The sequence below is a fragment of the Neoarius graeffei genome, chromosome 2, assembly GCF_027579695.1.
Source record: "Neoarius graeffei isolate fNeoGra1 chromosome 2, fNeoGra1.pri, whole genome shotgun sequence".
Taxonomy (NCBI): Eukaryota; Metazoa; Chordata; class Actinopteri; order Siluriformes; family Ariidae; genus Neoarius; species Neoarius graeffei.
The window spans coordinates 68,578,129-68,600,377 of NC_083570.1; the positions used below are offsets into that span (position 1 = coordinate 68,578,129).

The 22,249-nt window shown below is 41.7% G+C and overlaps 1 protein-coding gene across 2 annotated transcripts in view; it reads right to left on the bottom strand.

Moving 5' to 3' along the window:
- The window catches only part of grm8b (glutamate receptor, metabotropic 8b), a 312,271-nt gene that overhangs the window by 92,437 nt on the left and 197,585 nt on the right, over window positions 1-22,249 (bottom strand). The window lies entirely within an intron of this gene.

The following is a 22,249-nucleotide window of genomic DNA, read 5'->3' on the forward strand; positions in this document are numbered from 1 at the left end:
TATACCATTTTTAACTCCTAATTTACACAGCCTAATGCAATTCTGAGAGACTGAAACTCTACTTCAAAAACATTTTTAAGACACAGAGAGCATTCGCAGACATCCTTCATAGCATTTAATGCAGCATATCCACATCAGTAAGGGTGTGATAAATCTCCCCGTATACTGTCTTTTAAAGAAACAAATAACGAGATGGATGTTTATGTAAAGAAATCATAATGTATTTCCATCTCGTCTCGTCTCGTCTTCTTCCGCTTTATCCGGGACCGGGTCGCGGAGGCAGCAGTCTAAGCATGGAAGCCGAAACTTCCCTTTCCCCAGACACCTCGGCCAGCTCCTCGGGAAGAACACCAAGGTGTTCCCAGGCCAGCCGAGAGACATAGTCCCTCCAGCGTGTCCTGGGTCTTCTCCGGGGCCTCCTCCCGGGGGGACATGCCTGGAACACCTCCCCAGGGAGGCGTCCAGGAGGCATCCGAAAAAGATGCCCGAGCCACCTCAGCTGATTCCTCTCAATGTGGAGGAGCAGCGGCTCTACTCCGAGCTCCTCCCGAGTGACTGTGCTTCTCACCCTATCTCTAAGGGAGCGCCCAGCCACCCTGCGAAGGAAACTCATTTCGGCCGCTTGTATCCGCGATCTTGTTCTTTCGGTCATTACCCAAAGCTCATGACCATAGGTGAGAGTTGGAACGTAGATCGACCGGTAAATTGAGAGCTTCGCCTTTTGGCTCAGTTCCTTCTTCACCACGATGGACCGGTAAAGCGACCGCATCACTGCGAGGCTGCACCGATCCGCCTGTTGATCTCGCGCTCCATCCTTCCCTCACTCGTGAACAAGATCCCGAGATACTTAAACTCCTCCACTTGAGGCAGGACTTCTCCACCAACCTGAAGAGGGCAAGCCACCCTTTTCCGGTCGAGAACCATGGCCTCGGACTTGGAGGTGCTGATTCTCATCCCAGCCGCTTCACACTCGACTGCAAACCGCCCCAGTGCATGCTGGAGGTCCTCGTTTGAAGAAGCCAACAGGACAACATCATCCGCAAAAAGCAGAGATGAAATCCTGTGGTTCCCAAACAGGATTCCTTCTGGCCCCTGGCTGCGCCTAGAAATTCTGTCCATAAAAATTATGAACAGAACCGGTGACAAAGGGCAGCCCTGCCGGAGTCCAACATGCACTGGGAACAGGTCTGACTTACTGCCGGCAATGCGAACCAGACTCTTGCTCCGTTCGTACAGGGACTGGACAGCCCTTAGCAAAGAGCCCCGAACCCCATACTCCTGAAGTACCCCCCACAGAATACCATGGGGGACATGGCCGAATGCCTTCTCCAGATCCACAAAGCACATGTGGACTGGTTGGGCAAACTCCCATTAACCCTCGAGCACCCTATGAAGGGTATAGAGCTGGTCCAGTGTTCTGCAACCAGGACGAAAACCGCATTGTTCCTCCTGGATCCAAGGTTCGACTATCAGTCGAATTCTCCTCTCCAGTACCCTGGAGTAAACCTTCCCTGGGAGGCTGAGAAGTGTGATTCCCCTATAATTGGAGCACACTCTCCGGTCCCCTTTCTTAAAAAGAGGGACCACCACCCCAGTCTGCCACTCCAGAGGCACTGTCCCCGACCGCCACGCGATGTTGCAGAGGCGTGTCAACCAAGACAGCCCCACAACATCCAGAGACTTGAGATACTCAGGGCAGATCTCATCCACCCCCGGTGCCTTGCCACCGAGCAGCTTGCAAACCACCTCAGTGACTTCGACTTGGGTAATGGACGAGTCCACCTCTGAGTCATCAGCCTCAGTCTCCTCAATGGAAGACATGATGGTGGGATTGAGGAGATCCTCAAAGTATTCCTTCCACCACCCGACAATGTCCCCAGTTGAGGTCAACAGCTCCCCACCCGCACTGTAAACAGTGTTGGCAGAGTACTGCTTCCCCCTCCTGAGGCGTCGGACGGTTTGCCAGAATTTCTTCGAGGCCGACCGATAGTCCTTCTCCATGGCCTCCCTGAACTCCTCCCAGTTCCGAGTTTTTGCCTCTGCAACTGCCCGAGCTGCAGCACGCCTGGCCTGCCGATACACGTCAGCTGCCTCAGGAGTCCCAGAGGTCAACATGGCCCAATAGGACTCCTTCTTCAGCTTGACGGCATCCCTTACTTCCGGTGTCCACCACTGGGTTCGGGGATTGCCACCAAGACAGGCACCGCAGACCTTGCGGCCACAGCTCCGAACAGCTGCGTCCACAATGGAGGTAGAGAACGTGGTTCACTCAGACTCAATGTCCCCCATCTCCCTCGGAAGCTGGGAAAAGCTCTCCCGGAGGTGGGAGTTAAAGACCTCCCCAACAGAGTGCTCGGCCAGACGTTCCCAGCAGACCCTCACCATACATTTGGGCCTGCCAGGTCTGTCCAGCTTCCTCCTCCACCAGCGGATCCAACTCACCACCAGGTGGTGATCAGTTGACAGCTCAGCCCCTCTCTTCACCCGAGTGTCCAAGACATAGGGCTGGATATCAGATAAAACGACAACAAAGTCTATCATCGACCTCCGACCTAAGGTGTCCTGGTGCCACGTGCACTTATGGACACCCCTATGCTCGAACATGGTGTTTGTTATGGACAAACTGTGACTAGCACAGAAGTCCAATAACAAAACACCACTCGGGTTCAGATCGGGGAGGCCGTTCCTCCCAACCATGTCCCTCCAGGTGTCACTATCATCGCCCACATGAGCATTGAAGTCCCCCAGTAGCACAATGGAGTCCCCAGTCTGAGCACCCCTCAGTACCTCTCCCAGGGACTCCAAGAAGGCCGGATACTCTACACTGCTATTCAGCCCGTAGGCACAAACAACAGCAAGAGCCCTCTCCCCAATCCAAAGGCGCAGAGAGGCGACCCTCTCGTTCACTGGGGTAAACTCCAACACATGGCGGCTGAGCTGGGGAGCTATAAGCAAGCCCATACCAGCCCGCCACCGCTCACCATGGGCGACTCCAGAGAAGTGGAGTCCAGCCCCTCTCGAGGAGCTGGGTTCCAGAGCCCAAGCTGTGCATGGAGGTGAGACCAACTATCTCTAGCCGGTACCTCTCAACCTCCCGCACAAGCTCAGGCTCTTTCCCCCCCAGCGAAGTGACATTCCATGTCCCAACAGCTAGCCGCTGTGTCCGGGGATCAGGTCGTCGAGGCCCCTGCCTTCGACTGCACACCCAATCCACACTGCACCAGCCCCCTACTGCTTCTGTGGGTGGTGAACCCACAGGAGGTTGGGCCCACATCACCTCTTCGGGCTGAGCCCGGCTGGGCCCCATGGGCAAAGGCCCGGCCACCAAGCGCTCACATGCGAGGCCCAACCCCGGGCTTGGCTCCAGGGTGGGGCCCTGGCTGCGCCATACCGGGCGACATCACAGTCCTTGGTTGTTTCTCCATAAGGGTTTTGGTGAACTGCTCTTGGTCTGGCCTGTCACCGAGGACCTGTCTGCCTTGGGAAACCCTGACAGGGGCATAATGCCCCCGACAACATAGCTCCTAGGATCATTCAAGCACACAAACCCCTCCACCACAATAAGGTGGCAGTTCTTTATGTATTTCCATAAAGTTACAAAAGTCCATCCATCCATTATCTGTAACTGCTTATCCTGTTGTGGGTTAAGGGCAAGCTGGAGCCTATCCCAGCTGACTATGGGCGAGAGGCAGGGTACACCCTGGACAAGTCGCCAGATCATCGCAGGGCTAACACATAGACAACAAACAACCATTCACACTCACACCTACGATCAATTTAGAGTCACCAATTAACCTAACTTGCATGTCTTTGGACTGTGGGGGAAACCAGAGCACCCAGAAGAAACCCATATAGGCACAGGGAGAACATGCAAAATCCACACAGAAAGGCCTCCGTCAGCCGCTGGGCTTGAATCCAGAACCTTCTTGCTGTGAGGTGACAGTGCTAACCACTACAGCACCGTGCCACCATTACAAAAGTCTCTTTTGTAAAATTACTTTTCAGTGAAACTATACAGTACATGTACAATACTGTGTATTTTTACACATTATATCACGTATATAATGTCATGTTTACCATGGAAAATCCACTGCCAAGCTGCCAGAGGGCATCTTCCCAAGTATTTTTGATCTTCTTCATTTTTTACCCCATGTATTTCCTGCATTTGTGTATACCTGTCTTGTGTTCCTCCTGATTAATTTCCCTGTAAAAGGTTTTGTTTTTTCCCCTTTCTTATTTCCTGAATGTTTATTACTATGTGTAGTTTGTATTGCTCTTGAGTTCTCCTTGCTGCGTCTTTGTCTTGCTCTTAGTTATTGTCTTGCTAGTTTTGGTTCTTGTTCTGCTTTTTTTATTTCATTAGTAGTTTGGTCAAATAATGATTATCTGCATTTGCATCCATCATCAGCTTTTACAAATATAGTAATTTATAATGTATTTTAGTAGGAATGCGCCAGTTAAATGGGACCTTAGTCAAGGATATGATTCATTTTTTATCACATAAACTTTGATAGGAAATTTACTGTGGTATTTCCCACCTATGTTGAAAAAAAAGCGATGCTAACTATGATTAACAAATAACTTTTAGCTATTAGTGGTTTAATAATTGGGCAGGACATTGTTTACATCATACCTGTCAACCCTCCCGTTTTTCCCGGGAAATCCCTTATTTTGACTTATTTCCCGCTGTCTTCCCGTTTTTTTTATTTTCCCGAAAATATCCCGTATTTTCACATTATATAAAAGTCCCGTATTTTCACAATATAAAAAAGTCGGTAGGTCCAGAATTCATGACGCGCCTCTGACAGGAGTTTACAGCAGGAAGTCGGGCCATGAATTCACGTCCCCGCCCTCTCAGGCATCAGTAATTACAGAACTACGTCCGGAGGCGAGGCTGAACAAGTGATTAGGTCCAGTGTTGCCAGATTGGGTGGTTTCCCGCCCAAGTTGGGCGATTTCAAGTGCATTTTGGCGGGTTTTGAACATATTTTGGGCTGGAAAATGTCAGCAGTATTTGGCAACACTGATTAGGTCTGAGGTGAAGATGGCGATGCTAATAGCTAAGAAAAACATTAGCCTCTCTTTCTTTGATGATTTCAACAAGTGCGTGGCTGGAATGTTCCCAGACACTTCCATTGCAAAGAAATTTTCCATGGGGAAAACGAAAGCCTCCCAAATAATCAAAGGTAAGCTACACATGTTTACATTAAGTATGTCCTGGCTAAGACCTCATAAATAGCTTAGTGTAAACTAATTGGTGTATTAACTGTTTTATCCACTCATTGTCTATTTTATTTTCTATCTGAAACTTACCCATTTTAAATCACTCTTGGTTTAATATCTATCTATCTATCTATCTATCTATCTATCTATCTATCTATCTATCTATCTATCTATCTATCTATCTTGTGTTCCGAGGCCATGACTATGGTAAAACCATAATAAATTGCAATGGAATTGAATTTATTGACTGGTTATATAATGACCTTTCTTATTTTAACATAAGATACGTATTTTAGCCCTTAATTTGGGAAATAACTGGTACCACTGAAAGCAAATAAAAATAAATGTATAGTTTATTCACAAATGCACTCTATAAACCATAAGCATATTGAGTTTGGGTCTTGGCTATCACCAACATGCACCAGAGTACAGGAAATCACAAATACTAGATAGAAAATTGCCCCCCATTCAACTACACACCCACTTTTGGTGAAGGGTATGACTTTCCGAAATTTTCCCTTATTATGAGTTAAAAATCTGGGAAATATCCCTTTTTTTCAAACCTCAAAGTTGACAGGTGTGGTTTACATCAATGCAGAAGTCATATCAAAACAGTAAAACCAGAGGCCATTCATAGGGCAGAGCCACAAAATCAACAAATCTTCATAAAGTCCTCAATCACAACTCCATACATGTTATATTCCATTTGAATATTAAATAGAAAGAAAGAACAACTTTATTCATCACACACTTGTGAAATTTCCTCTCTGCATTTAACCCATCTGAAGCAGTGAACACACACATGAGCAATGAGCACACATGCACATACCTAGAGCAGTGGGCAGCCATGCTAACAGCGCCCGGGGAGCAGTTGGGAGTTAGGTGCCTCGCTCAAGGGCACTTCAGCCCAAGGCCATCTCATATTAACCTAACTGCATGTCTTTGAACTGTGGGGGAAACCGTAGCACCCCAAGGAAACCCATGCAGACACAGGGAGAACATGCAAACTCTGCACAGAAAGGCCCCTGCCAGCCACTGGGCTCGAACCCAGAACCTTCTTGCTGTGAGGCGACTGTGCTAACCACTTACACCACCGTGCCGCCCCATATTAGGAAATAGTTATTACTTCTTTGGCATGACTAATGATTTTTTAAAATGTTGCTATTTGATAGATATAAGCCATTGATTTATTCGCGTTTCTTGATGTTGTACAAGCGTTAGATTCATAGACTTATTATTACACCTAGTGGTCAAAGATGTGAATTGCAACAAGCACTAAGAGAGACCCATTGGGGCAGGAATCGTGCTGCTCTATGGGGAGGAGCAGGAGAGAGGATTGATAATTCAGAGTTTCCAACTTGGGCTAGGTTTAAATATACTCCATGGCCACTTACATGTTAAATAAAATAAATTTACCCCAAACAAAGGCAATGTGTCAATGATGTACCAAACTATTTCTATTGTACAATATATTTCAAAGATTAGAAGAGGTACAGGAGAATTATGGAGTGGATAATGACCAAACATAAGAAATGCAGTGGCGTGCACAGATAGACACGAGGTGGTGCTCAAGCACCTGCCCCTCTGCCCTCTGTCCAAAAAAGTGCCGTACTGTACAAGCCCTTTTGAATTTTTTTTTTACAGTTTACTGAGGCCAATGTCGACATGATCTTTTAGAAAAGCCACGGCATTAAAAGCGTGTGTGAAAATAATGTCCCGCTGTGTGCCCCCTCTGCACACACACCGGACCTCTGTCTCTCTTGCTCTGTCACGTGAACAAGCGTGCAGTGCATTCAATGTGAGGTTGCAGCAGCATAGCGTCCTGGAAGCCACGGCCTTGTCGTAGCGCAGACAACACATCGGGCAGTCAGTCAGCTCTTCCCCTGCCCCACCAGCCAGGTAACACATGAATCGAGTGAAAATGTATTGTTTGCCCTCTAAGCCCAAGCTGTAATTATTTTGTCGTGAAGTAGCCCGTCGCATACAGAAACAACTGCACATAAGTATTATATTTTTTGCTAGACCATTTTCAGATTTAGGAAAACAAAAATTTCTTTTTCTATTTTGTTCAACTAGAGATTCCTGGCAAAGTCAAAAAGCCTTGATGTAATAAATTAACATTAAGTGGTTGTTTTACACCTTTAAAAACTAAAACGGGTCAGTGGCGACCCGAACACAAGAGGAGGGTTAAATCTCAGACTTTTATAATAAGGTGTTCCACATGCGCAAAAAAGTGCCCTTTTTTCCCCCCAGAGCACTTGCCCCCCAAAATGTCTGTGCACGCCACTGAAGAAATGTGTGTGCACCAGGGGTGGCTCATATCAATGGGATAGCAAGGCCCCCTGTCTTTCAAAGGTAAAAGAAAAATCAATATAAGGTTTCATATTTTGGGTATCCACATAATCGTATCTGCAGTTAACACATTTTTAAAAGGGTGTTGTTGTTGTTGTTGTTTTTAAATTAAGTGTAACAGCACCACTGGTGGTTGTACAAAAAACACACAGAGGCTGTGGGCTAACTGTTACAAGCCCACTGCTGTAGCCAGAGATACCCTCAGCTGTAGGTTCATGCAGCCAATCAGCAACAGTCATGTAACGTGACTACACAGCATGACACACCTGCCTAGTTTTGAGCTTCAATGGGTTAATATATTCTAGTGACATTTCCATAATACGTCACCAGTAGGCATGTTATGGACTCGATCGCAGGTGTAATGAATGTGAATAAAGTGGATTATTTACTCTATCATTATTTTTCTGCTAAAATGTTTCAAGTAGAAACTGAAAGTTGATAGACTGAGCACACATCTAATCATAGTTCAAATTACACAAAAGGACAGATGACAAAACTGTACGTTTATTGTTTTTTTTTTGAAAAAAGGGTTACAATTTTTCTGTGTACCGTGTTTCTTATTTAGATGAAATGCAGTTCAGATTTAAATGCCAAAAGTTATATGTAAGCTTTTAAATTATATATTCCTGATTGTATTACTGATAAATTATATATTACTGGTGGAGAGCACTATGGTCAACTTTACACACAAAGGTTGAGAAAAAAGAAAAGAAATTCTCCAATTTCCAATGCCCACATTACAACTCCATTTTCAAAAACAGTGGGACGCTGTGTAAAATGTAAATAAAAACAGAATGAAATGATTTGCAAATCACCCAAGCTCATTTATGATAGAAATGGAAAACTGTCCTGTCATCTGATGAATAAAAATTTGAAATCCTTTTGGAAATCATGTACACTGTGTCCTCCAGGCTAAAGAGGAGAGGGACCATCCAGCTTGTTATCAGCACACAGTTCAAAAGCCAGCATCTGTGATGGTATGAGGGTGCATTAGTGCACATGGCATGGATAGCTTGCACATCTGGAAAGGCACCATTAATGCTGAAAAATATATACAGGTTTTGGAGCAACATGCTGCCATACAGACAGCATCTTTTTCAAGGAAGGCCTTGCTTATTTCAGCAAGACAAAGCCAAACTGTATTCTGCATGTATTACAACTGCATGGCTCTGTAGTCAAAGAGTACAGGAGCAAAACTGGCCTGCCTACAGTCCAGACCTGTTGCCCACTGAAAACATTTGGTGCATTATGAAACAAAAAATTCCCCCAAACAAAGGCAACGTGTAAGTGTATGCAGAAAGGAGACCCTGAACTGCTGAGCAACTGAAATTGTATATCAGGCAAGAATGGAACAATATTTAATTTTCAAAACTACAGCAACTGGGCTTCTCAGTTCTGCAAAGTTTACAGAGTGTTGTTAAACATTTACAGTGTGTTGATGCAACACAGTGGTAAACATGCCCCGTCCCAACGTATTTGAAAAGCGTTACTAGTGTCAAATTCAGAATGATCATATATTTTTCAAACGACAATAAAATTTGTCAGTTTTAAAACTTGATATGTTGTCTTGGTACTATTTTCAATTAAATATAGGGTTTCAGTGATTTGTAAATCATCACATTCTGTTTTAATTTATATTTTACACAGCATCTTAACTTTGTTGGAAATGGGGTTGCATTTGGGTTAGTTTCAAGTTGTCGGGTTTTTGGGGTTTTTTTTGTGTGTGTGTGGTGTTGAAGATGAAATTGGGCTGGAAATTTTGCTGAAACCTTGCAACACTGCTTAATGGCCATGGGAGCACACCAGCTCCCACACACGCTTAGAAGGAATGTGTAGAAAAATTACAGAAATTATGTGTAGCACTCCAGTTTATTCATTTTGTGTCAATATTAAATCAAATTGTGTTGGAAGAATTCAGTTATCTTTTTGCACATAATTATGTGTAGTTTTAAAAATAAGACATCCTGTGAATTTGTTCACAAAATTCAAAACAATATGTCTAGACTGATCTGCTCTACACAAACTCAGCTTTTTTAATACATGAGCTATTTAATTTAGCTTAAGAGCAGCCGCCTGAAATCTGATAATGATGTCGACTTACCATTTTGTTTTCATTTCATTGTATACTGTTGTACATAAAATGTCATTTTATATTATTATTAATTCACTATGTGAATCACTAAAAAAAATCTGCAGCTCAGTAATCACTGAACACCTCTGAACATCCTCTCTGTTTCTCAGAGACAATGTAAACAAGACTGCTCATGCCAGCCATTTAGAAGCAAGTCAGTACTTACTTACTACTCGCAGTATAATACACCGGCCCTTTGCAGATAAGATTGAAGACCCTGCTTACAACCCCCAGGAAATCTGTGGAACGATAGTAATTGAGGTGAGGAATTTCAGTGGGGAATTTTAACTAATGGGATTACTCAAGAGTGTTACATAAATGCAAGCTCTCTCTATCTTCAGCTTGAATAATGTTAGCTTGTGGCTTGTTTTTAACATCTATTCAATGTGCTCTTGAAGCGGGTAAAGGCTGGTTTATGTTGTAGTTATAGTAGTAGTTAATTGGTTTAGTTGGCCAGTGTGTGTCTCGTGCATGGTGTCACCAGGTAATGCTGACTTCCAGTGACTTTGGCCGGAGTGTGTGATAAGGATCATTAGAGTTGTATGAGGTCAAAACTGCCATTTTGATGGGGACAGGATTTGTGTTGCTGACAGCTAACAAAATACTTGAGGTAAGTTGTACTTGAAATCATTTTTTAACATATATTTACTAGCGCTGTCAAGCGATTAAAATATTTAATTGCGATTAATGTCGCGACTGTCATAGTTAACTCGCGATTAATCGCAATTTAATCGCACATTTTTGTCACATGAAAAACCATTGTAATTCTCTTATCAGCATAAAAAAGTGAATGGGCTTGCTCACCGTTCGAACTACGGGGGTACTCGGGGGATCCGAGATCCCCTGAAACAGACATGAGATCCCTTGAAAACATGATTTGGGAAATGTTGGGGGGTCTCTAAAATATTGGCAAAATGATGTTTATTGACATAGCAATCATGTGTAACGGGAAGCATTTGCATATCCGAAGTGAGCGCGCGATGGAGATCCGCGCTCTGAGACAAGCACAAGCACCCCCCCAAGGGAAAAAAAGGGACCCCCCCGAAAATATCGGCATAGTTCGAACACTGGTTGTACCAATGTTTTTTTTTTATTGCAGAGCATAACACATCTTGTCACAGCCACTGCAAAGTCGGGCTGGAGCCACCGATGGGAAAACGAAACCTAAGCCGAGCACCGTGGCTCTTCGGGGGAGGGCAGAGGACTCTGGCTGTGCAGGGCGTGGCATTACAGTCTAGCTGCTATCATTTTTCTAAGCAAAGTCTCTGTTCCAAGTTCCTAGCAGTTTCAAAAGCTTATGAAAAACCTACATCATGTCACAGAGCGTTAATCTCGCGATAAAAAAATTATCGCCGTTAAAATTGAGTCAAGTTAACGCGTTAATAACGCTACATTTTTGACAGCACTAATATTTACATTCAAAAACCACATCTTCTGCTGTTGTTATTTTTAATACTGGTTTAGTTTGGTTTCTAGCTATGGGGCGCCGTTTGTAAAGCATGTTGTAAAGCATAAAAATTTTTCAGCAACATTTTGTCACATTTAGCTTAAAACAGTTTTATGGGGTGCCGTTTGTAAAGCATGTCCGTGCTGAAAAATTTTCAGCAACATTTTGTCACATTTAGCTTAAAACAGTTTGTAAAGCATGTCCGTGCTGAAAATTTCAGCAACATTTTGTCACATTTAGCTTAAAACAGTGTTTTAAAAATGGTGTGAATTTTTCAGACTCCCCTTTTTGCACATTTATAACAATATTTGTCATCTTAGAGATATTTTAAATAGTTATATCTAAATGTTAAATGTTACAAATAACATTTAGATTTAACATTTAGATTTAGATTTAACATTTAGATTTAGGGGCGGCACGGTGGTGTAGTGGTTAGCGCTGTCGCCTCACAGCAAGAAGGTCCTGGGTTCGAGCCCCGGGGCCGGCGAGGGCCTTTCTGTGTGGAGTTTGCATGTTCTCCCCGTGTCCGCGTGGGTTTCCTCCGGGTGCTCCGGTTTCCCCCACAGTCCAAAGACATGCAGGTTAGGTTAACTGGTGACTCTAAATTGACCGTAGGTGTGAATGTGAGTGTGAATGGTTGTCTGTGTCTATGTGTCAGCCCTGTGATGACCTGGCGACTTGTCCAGGGTGTACCCCGCCTTTCGCCCGTAGTCAGCTGGGATAGGCTCCAGCTTGCCTGCGACCCTGTAGAAGGATAAAGCGGCTACAGATAATGAGATGAGATGAGATTTAGATTTAACATTTAGATTTAACATTTACTTTTAACATTTAGATTTAATTTTTATATTTATATTTAAATTTAACATATATTTTTACATTTTGGTTTAACATTTAACATTTATTTGTAACATTTAACATTTAGATATAACTATTTAAAATATCTCTAAGATGACAAATATTGTTATAAATGTGCAAAAAGGGGAGTCTGAAAAATTCACACCGTTTTTAAAACACTGTTTTAAGCTAAATGTGACAAAATGTTGCTGAAATTTTCAGCACGGACATGCTTTACAAACGGCGCCCCATATCTAGCCCCATATCTATTAGACCATGTACTTTACTCCATATTAACTTCTGACATTTAGACAAATTTGGTTAATGATGCAGGCAGCTAATTTACATGGCACAAACACAGCGGGGAGATCTTTTTAAGTATTGTTGCTCAGTCTGCACAATGGAAATCTAAATTGTTCAATATTTCATGTAATTGTGTGCCATTTTTGCATTTAGTTTGTCATTTGCCATTTTAGCATTTAGTTTGTACTTAGTACCATTAAACAGCCTGGCCAGAACTATAATTACTCAGTATCATGAGGCAAAAATATGTTTTCTTCTTTTTAGCTATCTAACTTTGCTGTACAGCTAATTAACATATACAGTGTCTTGCAAAAGTATTCACCCCCTTGGTATTTGTCCTGTCTTGTTGCATTACAAGATGGAATTAAAATGGATTTTTGGGGGGTTAGCACCATTTGATTTAAACAACTTGCCTACCACTTTTAAGGTGCATTTTTTTTTCAATTGTGACACAAACAATAATTAAGATGAAAAAACAGAAATCTGGAGTGTGCATAGATATTCACCCCGTTTTGTATGAAACCCCTAAATAAAAGCTGGTCCAACCAATTCACTTCATAAGTCACATAATTAGTTGATTAAGATCCACCTGTGGCAACCAAAGTGTCACATGATCTGTCACATGATGTCTGTATAAATCAACCTGTTCTGGAAGGACCCTGACTCTGCAACACTACTAAGTAAGCAACATGAAAACCAAGGAGCCTCCAAACATGTCAGAAACAAAGTTGTGGAGAAGTATAGATCAGGGTTGGGTTATAAAAAGTACCCCAAACTTTGAATATCCCACTGAGCACCATTAAATCCATTATAGCAAAATGGAAAGAACATGGCACCACTACAAACCTGACAAGAGAAGGCCGCCCACCAAAACTCACAGACCGGGCAAGGAGGGCATTAATCAGAGATGCAACAAAGACACCAAAGATAACACTGAAGGAGCTGCAAGGATCCACAGCGGAGATGGGAGTATCTGTCCATAGGACCACTTTAAGCCGTACACTCCACAGAGTAGGGCTTTATGGAAGAGTGGCCAGAAAAATGCCATTGCTTAAAGAAAAAAAAAATAAGAAAACATGTTTGGAGTTTGCCCAATAGCATGTGGCAGACTCCCCAAAAATATGGAAGAAGATTCTCTGGTCAGATGAGATTAAAATTGAACTTTTTGGCCATCATAGGAAACACCATGTGTGGCACAAACCCAACACTTCCCATCACCCTGAGAACACCATTCCTACAGTGACGCATGGTGGTGGCAGCATCATGCTGTGGGGATATTTTTCCTCTGCAGGGGCAGGAAAGCTGGTCAGGACTGAAGGAAAGATGGATGTCACTAAATACAGGGCAATTCGGGAGGGAAACCTGTTTGAGTCAGCCAGAGGTTTCAGATTGATTGACATTCCAGCAGGATAATGACCCTAAACATACTGCTAAAGCTACACTGGAGTGCTTTAAAGGGAAACATTTAAATGTCTTGGAATGGCCTAATCAAAGCCCAGACCTCAATCCAATTGAGAATCTGTGGCATAACTTGAAGATTATGCCACCATTATGTACACCAACGCAACACATCTAACTTGAAGGAGTTGGAGCAGTTTTGCCTTGAGGAATGGGCAAAAATCCCAGTGGCTAAATGTGCTAAGCTAATAGAGACATACCCCAAGAGACTTTCAGCTGTAATTGCAGCAAAAGGTGGCTTTACAAAGTATTGAATTTGGAGGGTGAATACCTATGCACACTCCAGATTTCTGTTTATTCATCTAAATTATTGCTTGTGTCACAATTAAATAAATAAATAAATAATTTGCACCTTTAAAGTGGTAGGCATGTTGTGTAAATCAAATGGTGCTAACCCTCGAAAATTCATTTTGATTCCAGTTTGTAATGCGACAAAACAAGACAAACACCAAGGGGGGTGAATGCGTTTGCAAGACACTTTACATCATATAGCCATGGCTAGCTTAATCCAATTATTTTCCGTGATGACAGCCCTTTTAATATGGTTACATTTAAGAAACTATAGTTCAGATCTGTAAGAAAGTATGAATGTGTAGCTGCAGCCTCTGTCACATTTGCACCTGCTCGCACTCAGGACTCCACTTTTCAGAGTTCGCAGTGACCTACAAACATGGCCACTGTGGACAACAACAACCATCATGCATCGCCCTGTTTCCAGTCTCCAGAATTCTAATCAGACACACATTTTCCTGGTCATAGCTCATTGTGGCAGTGGGGGCATGGTCAAGCGGCGGTCTGTGAATGGAGGGCGGAGTCAGGGAAGGTAAGTGGCAGAATCACTACACCTGACGTGAATTAACCTGTGTTTGTGTGTCTCCCCCAGTTACCACGCCCTATAAAAGGAGAGAGAGAGCAGAGAAAGGGGGCTCTCCCCCAACCAGAACATTTGTGTGTGCGCGCGCGCGCGGGGGAGAGTAAATGTAAAGCTGAAAAGCTAAAATAAAAGGGTTTTTGCGAACTCAGTTCTGGCCTGCCGTGCTTCTGTGCTCCGCCCAACTTAACTATTTCTACATTCTTATATAAAAGGACTTAGTTACACAGTTACCTTGCGAAGTAACACTCAGTGTTTCCATGCTTGACTTACCAAGCCTTTATAGTTCATGCTGATCATTTGGTTCTTGACCCAGTTTGTGTTCTGATTATCGATTATCGTCGCTGCCTCAGACATTCTGTTTGTGCCTCGCCTGACCATTGCCCAGTTATGTTACTGACTTTGCCTCATGATTTGAATTTGTTTGTCAGTGTGTTCTTAATAAAACACTCTGTTCTGCTTTTACAGCCATCTGCCACCTGCATACCTGACAGCCTCATGTTACCTAACATTATGTGTATAGATTTTATTTTGGGGGTGGGAGGAAATGAACTGTGATATCAGCTCATGCTTTGTGTAAAAATATTGTAAAAAAAAAAAAAAAGAAAGAAAAAAGTGGCTGCTGTATTAAATGGACCAATCTGAAGATGATCCTTGGCTGGTGATTCCTGGGTCCTTGGATCATCAGATCTACATCAATCCAAGATAGTTTTGAAATAAGTGAAATGTAGAAGGTGTGGTTATGTTTCTTGTTGCTTAATAAAACTGGAAAAAGAACTGATTTGTCCAATGTTAGACATTTCCTTTGTTACTGCTGAAATTCTATGAAATTCTATTTTATGGATTTGTATTGTTATATTCTGCAGTTAGATTTCTGTGAATCTCATTGTGGGTTATTCTGTGAATCTTATTGTTAATACAGTACTTGACAATAATACTTGACAATACTGATAATACTTGATAATAAATGTATTGAGAATATTTTGAAATCAGAAATAATGTATTATTGTCATTAACTAAGTTTGTGTCAAATAACACTTTTTTTGTGTAGGGTTTCGGCATTTTTTTAAACGCAATGTATGTAGCCAAGGACAGCACATAATGTGTTAATATTACACATTTACACATCTTTTTGTTAACCTTTCTGACACACTCACTGTACTATAATCATTAACACACTGAATATGTCAAAATTAACACAACAAGTGTTGTTCCAAAACTCACCCATTGGTGCTATGTTGTTATTAATGTTGTCCTGCCACACTAAAAGCTATGGTCACAAACTGCTGCTCAGTTGAACTCAAGCAGCTTTACACATTATTTATTCTGACAAATACCTTTTGCTGGATATACATCTCAATTTGTTTATCAGTTGTTTAATTAGTTTTACTTTGCTGTTATGTTCAGGAACATTTTATGTGCTGTCACCCAATGTGTTGTAGAGTGTGTGTGCGCGCGTGTGTTTATGCTTCTGACCGTCTGTTCTGTGGAATACACTGCAGTGAAGCCACGTGCGTACACACCAGGTGGGGTGACAAACCTTTTGCCTAGAGCAGCAAAATGTCTGTAGCATGGCTGTTCATGCTCACACTTCGAGCCTTCTGTTTCCTGCTACATTCCCATTTAAACTGCAAACATTTACAAGAGATTATGATCATTTTAAAATGGATTTTAGTCTAGCTTTAATAGCCAAAAGTATTCAGAACCCAAACAAAAAGTTAAATTTATACTTTGAGATGTAGCTATGATTTGAGGTGAGTGGGATGTTCCTAATCTATGCCGATGCACCAATGTTTCTTGTGTTTGAAAATGAGATAGCCATGATAACAATAGGGTGGCACGGTGGTGTAGTGGTTAGCGCTGTCGCCTCACAGCAAGAAGATCCGGGTTCAAGCCCCGTGGCCGGCGAGGGCCTTTCTGTGCGGAGTTTGCATGTTCTCCCCGTGTCCGCGTGGGTTTCCTCCGGGTGCACTGCTTTCCCCCACAGTCCAAAGACATGCAGGTTAGGTTAACTGGTGACTCTAAATTGATCGTGAGTGTGAATGGTTGTCTGTGTCTATGTGTCAGCCCTGTGATGACCTGGTGACTTGTCCAGGGTGTACTCCGCCTTTCGCCCGTAGTCAGCTGGGATAGGCTCCAGCTTGCCTGCGACCCTGTAGAACAGGATAAAGCGGCTAGAGATAATGAGATGATAACAATAAGACACCATGCTATTGCCGATTATTAGTGTGTCAAAAATAAAAGTAGTGCTTGCAAATTACATTTCGTAATTAAAAATATTTTCAGCTGATTCCAACTTAAAACTAAAACTAAAATCAAAATGTAAGAAAAGAAAATCTGAGAATCAAAGGCAGGGTAGATGATTTACTAGAAGCATATTTGTTATATTTATTTAAATTCTCCTTACATTCCAACAGCAACGAACAAATCCAATGCTCTGACAATAAGTTGAAAAAAAAATCTGTCATCTGTGACAGTCACAGGGCTGTAAAAATCCCATCCAATCATTTAATTTGGTCCAAATGCATTAGGAATCCAGTGTGAATTAATCCAGTAATCAGGCAGTGAGCGTACATGTGTTTAGGAGGCAGGCTTGTAGTACTCGAATCCAACTCGTGCCCTAATTTTAAGGACTTGTGACTCGACTTGGACTTGAGCACTGATGACTCGGATTTGGACTTGGACTCGTGCATTAATTTCATTAGGACTCGTAAATTAGAGACAAGGACTTGGATTTTTTCTTTATTTTTTGTAACATGCCATAATAATTTGGCATAAGATATTTATAGCTACATTAATTTTTGTACTAATTTTGTGCAGAGTGGCACACCTGCACACCTTGGCGCGTGCATCAGATAGACTCTCAGGCGCACTCTGGGCAGTGTGTGTACCACGCACGACTCGCTCACACGCACCATAAACAACTTACACCTGCACAGGATTAAGGCGCAATCAGTGCGCCAATAAAAAAAACTGTGAAAACACACTTACTTTGCAAAGTATTGAGTTGCGTTGCTGACAAGTTACCGAGCCTTATTTCCTTGTTTGGTTTCCTGATCCCCGATTTCCTGTTTCTCGTCTTTGATTCTGCCAAGTCTATGATAGCCTGTTTGTGCCTTGCTCAACCTATAGAGTGCTTCGAGGTCAGCACGAACCCAGTGGCGGCCATATTGGAAGTCAAAAGTCGCTGTGTCAGTGCATTGTTGTTGTTCAGTGAAGCAAAAAGGGGTGACAATGCCGAATACGTGTGTCATTGTTGGCTGTAGTAGCCGGGGGGAAAAGGGTGGCAAAAGCTTCCACAGACTCCCTAAAGTCGTGACTAACCAGGGAATTGCAGCACAGGAGAAAAGCAAGCGGAGGAGACGACAGTGGCTGGCTGCCATTAACCGATCAAATTTAGGACAACTTGACTGTATCCGGATTTGTTCTGATCACTTTGTGACAGGTACACAGCAAAATCCCCAGTGTTGAATTAACGCCCAGAGTGTTGATTTAACACCCTACTGTGTTTATATAGGTCCAATTGGACACAAATTAACTCTGAAAGTGTTAATTCAACACTGAGGAATTTGCTGTGTAGGTTAAATTGTCTTGAATTTCATAGTTACTAAAATAAATGTGATACAAACTATTATCTTTTCTATGTACTTTCAGCAATGATTAATGGATATATTTGTCACATTAGGTAGCTTATGTCTACTGCAGTGCATTGTTGCATCAAATGGCATTTAAGATCTAGGCCTAGTAATGTTTATGTACACATGCTGTTAGTACAAGTTACATACTAGGCCTATGTTTTATTCACTGACTAAAATAATTGATAATAATTATAATAGTTTTTCAAACATTATTTAGATTTTGGCTTCCATACTCTTGTAGTTCTGGAAATCCTTTAGTTCACAAAATGGACTTGGGTGAAACACTAGATAGTTCACACACTGTAAAATATAATAAGTTGACTTTACTTTAAAAAAATATGCAAAGTCGTTGCCTCAAAAAAAGTCATTTATGTTGATTTAGATAAATTAGATTGGGTTAACTTATTTTTTGTGAGTTTGCAGTACTCAAATTAACTTAGATTAGTTTGATTACATTAACTTATTTATTTTGAGTTTGCAGTACTCACATAAACTTATATTAATTTGATTACATTAACTTATTTATTGTGAGTTTGCAGTACTCATCTTATATAATTTTGATTACATTAACTTATTTATTTTAAGTTTACAGTACAAGTTAATGTAATCAAAATTATATAAGATGAGTACTGCAAACTCACAATAAATAAGTTAATGTAATCAAATTAATATAAGTTTATGTGAGTACTGCAAACTCAAAATAAATAAGTTAATGTAATCAAACTAATCTAAGTTAATTTGAGTACTGCAAACTCACAAAAAATAAGTTAACCCAATCTAATTTATCTAAATCAACATAAATGACTTTTTTTGAGGCAACGACTTTGCATATTTTTTTTAAGTAAAGTCAACTTATTATATTTTACAGTGCAAGATCGATGTATGTCACATGCGGCAACAAGCTGGGGTCAGCTTTCCATTCCTTCTCACAAACAGTGTATGGATCTACATTCCCAATGAAACGTACCTTCTCAGCATAACGCTCCCGTGCCTGCTTATCCAAACTTTCACAGTAGTGCTCCATCACTTCAGATGTCTAAATTCTTAAAAATTCCAAGCTTCTAAGCCCTCTAACGCGGAAACAAATCGGTGAATGTGTACTCTATGATGTGTACTCTATGAGCGCTCTGGAGCGAGTGACTTCCAAGATGGCCGCGCAGACCACAGTGTTACTATTTTTAGCATCATCTCGGAGCACTCTATTGCCTGTTTCACTGTTTTACGATTTTGCCGGCCGTTCTGGATTGTTTACCTGTCTTCACTTGTATTAATAAATGCACCTTCTGTACTTACATCCATCTCCCAACCATCTCTGACAGAATACTTTGCACTCCTTGATAAAGAGAATGCACATTCACCTGTTCATACATCATGTTCAGGAACCAACTAATGTTAATGGCGCTAAAACAGCCACCGTCAAATGGTGCAGTTGGAGTCTTGTTCTCGGACTCGACTCGGATCAATAGTGGACTTGACTTGGACTTGACTCTGATTAACAGTGGACTTGACTCGGACTCGACTCAAAATTTTTTTTAATGACTTGGACTTGACTCGGACTTGAACACTGGAGACTCGAGACTGGACTCGGACTCGAGGTTTAGTGACTCGACTACAACACTGTTAGGAGGATTGGTTTTGGAGGGAGGGCTGAAGGGAGCAGGTGGGATTTTTCAGTTGGATACTTTCAATATCTAGCTTACTCTTGCTAGTTTCTCTAACTTTACTTACCCTGACTTTAACAGTCATAAAATATAGACACTCAGGAATATAAGATGTATTTTGTTCTTAAATTTATATTACTAATGGAAACTCTCTCTCTCTCTTTCCTTTTTCTCTATCCCTGTGTCTGAAATCACTCACTTGTTCATTACTCCCTACTCCCAATATGGGGAATTAATGTATATAGAGGACTATACAGTGAGCTCATTGGTAAAATGAAAAAACGCTTTTGGACACTGGTCCGTCACACTGGTATTTACATCATTACTGTCGCACAATTAAAACATGCCAGATCAGTCAGTTGGTGGGTTTTCAAAATAATAAATACATGCATGTATTTTTGTGATAAATACATATTATACTGAGCGTATTTCCCACATTAATCAATACAAAGTACCTGCATCTTTCAGTTTTTTTAATCAAGGCTGAATACTTTCTTCTTTGCCACTGCCTTTTATTAAATCAAATTTGAGACTTTTAATTTGATTTCTTTCAGTGCGACCGCAATGCATGATGGGATATATTGCTTGGTTAATGACCATCGGTTGTACACTACTTTTCATGATGCATTGTGGGATACTTTGAGTGCACTATATAGGGTGTAAATAATCTTCACTAAGGTTTCGGACAGCACTACAAAATGGCGTCCCCACGATATAGTGCCCTATATAGTGAGTAGGGAGTGATTTCGGACATGGGGTATAAACACTTTCTTGCTCCTATTTACTATTTATTCCAATATTTCTTTATTCCTTCCCTGGTTTGGAGACAGAGCAATCTTCAGTGTTAAACTTGAGTCCACAGTAACTCTCCATCATCTCCATAATACTAGATTACACATTAGCTTTGCAGTGTCTGCTTTAAACACTCATCTCACCACTGAAGCCTATCTCTGCTCGTTACAAGTCTATTTAATGAACAGCTGTGAGGTTCCCATTCTTCTAGTACAATTTTCCTGCACTTGTATTGGTTGCTTTTTCTCAACCAGTGATTACCCTGAATAGATAGCTACTTTTCAAGGCTAACAGCCAGTTATCTGTGTGTCTGTGCATGTTCATCTGCCAGTGTTCTTCTTCTTTGTTTTTTTTTTCTCAGTCATCATTATGCAAGAGGGTTGCTATTACAGCTGTAAAGATGTGTGATGTCCACTGGGATTTGTGGACTAAACAAAAAATAATTTGCACAATCTAGTTGTACTGTATGAATAGACTGCTTCTGGTCCAGTCCTCAGTTATGCCCTTGGTAAACTACTGCCACGTGTCATCCACTTATTTTAACTTGAGAGACATATCCCTGACTGTCACTCATCACTGCTTTTACATCTGCTTATGCAACTCACATGTGCAAATGTAGCTGTGAGGCACCACCATAATGACATATGTCAGAGTGATATCAGTGTCATGACATGCACAACAATCCTGGAGGCATATTATTCTGTATGAGTATGCATGCCACTGCCAACTATTTACAAAGGGCCTAACAAAAACCTACACCAAAATAAAACCAATCTTGTCATCCTCAATTCAAGCATGTTTCTTCTAATTTCCCATGAGCCTGTATGAGTTCACAATTTCCCCACCTGAACACACAGTTGCAGGCGTTACAATTCAATGAGTTATGATTAATTCAAAATTTGATTAAGGGTCATGCCTCATTCATTGGTAGACAAATAACGGTGCCTTGTTTGAGAGTCAAGACTGAAAAAATACTTTAACTGATTACTCACTCCCAGTCTTTCAGTAACTACTTTATCCTGGTCAGGCTCAAGATGGAGCCACAGCCAATCCCGGGAACCCTGGGTGAAAGGTGGGAGAATTCACCACAGATGAGACACCAATTCATCTCTGAACACTCATTCTCACCTAGGGGCAATTTAGTGTAGCCAGTTGGTCTACTAGTGAGGAAATCAGGAGGAATCTGGAGAACCCAAGGAAAACCATGTGAACACAGAAGAAGAACACAGAAACTCCACATAGACAGTAATCCAAGCTCAGAAGCAAACCCAGGACTCAAGAGCTGTGAGGTAGCAATGTTTTCCACTGTGCCACCATGTCATCATTTAGTGATTAGTAAATGCTGATATTAATATATTTTATTATGTCCTTTATTATTTAATCATCAAGCATTGTTTACTGTGTAAGTAACCAAATGTATAATATGAAAACTGAGAATCAAACTGTAAGGATCATACGAGACCGTCAGTGGCGGCGTAGCTCACTCTGGCCCCGTCTAGTCCAGAAAGAATGATCTAAAGTGGGCCACCTTGTGCAATA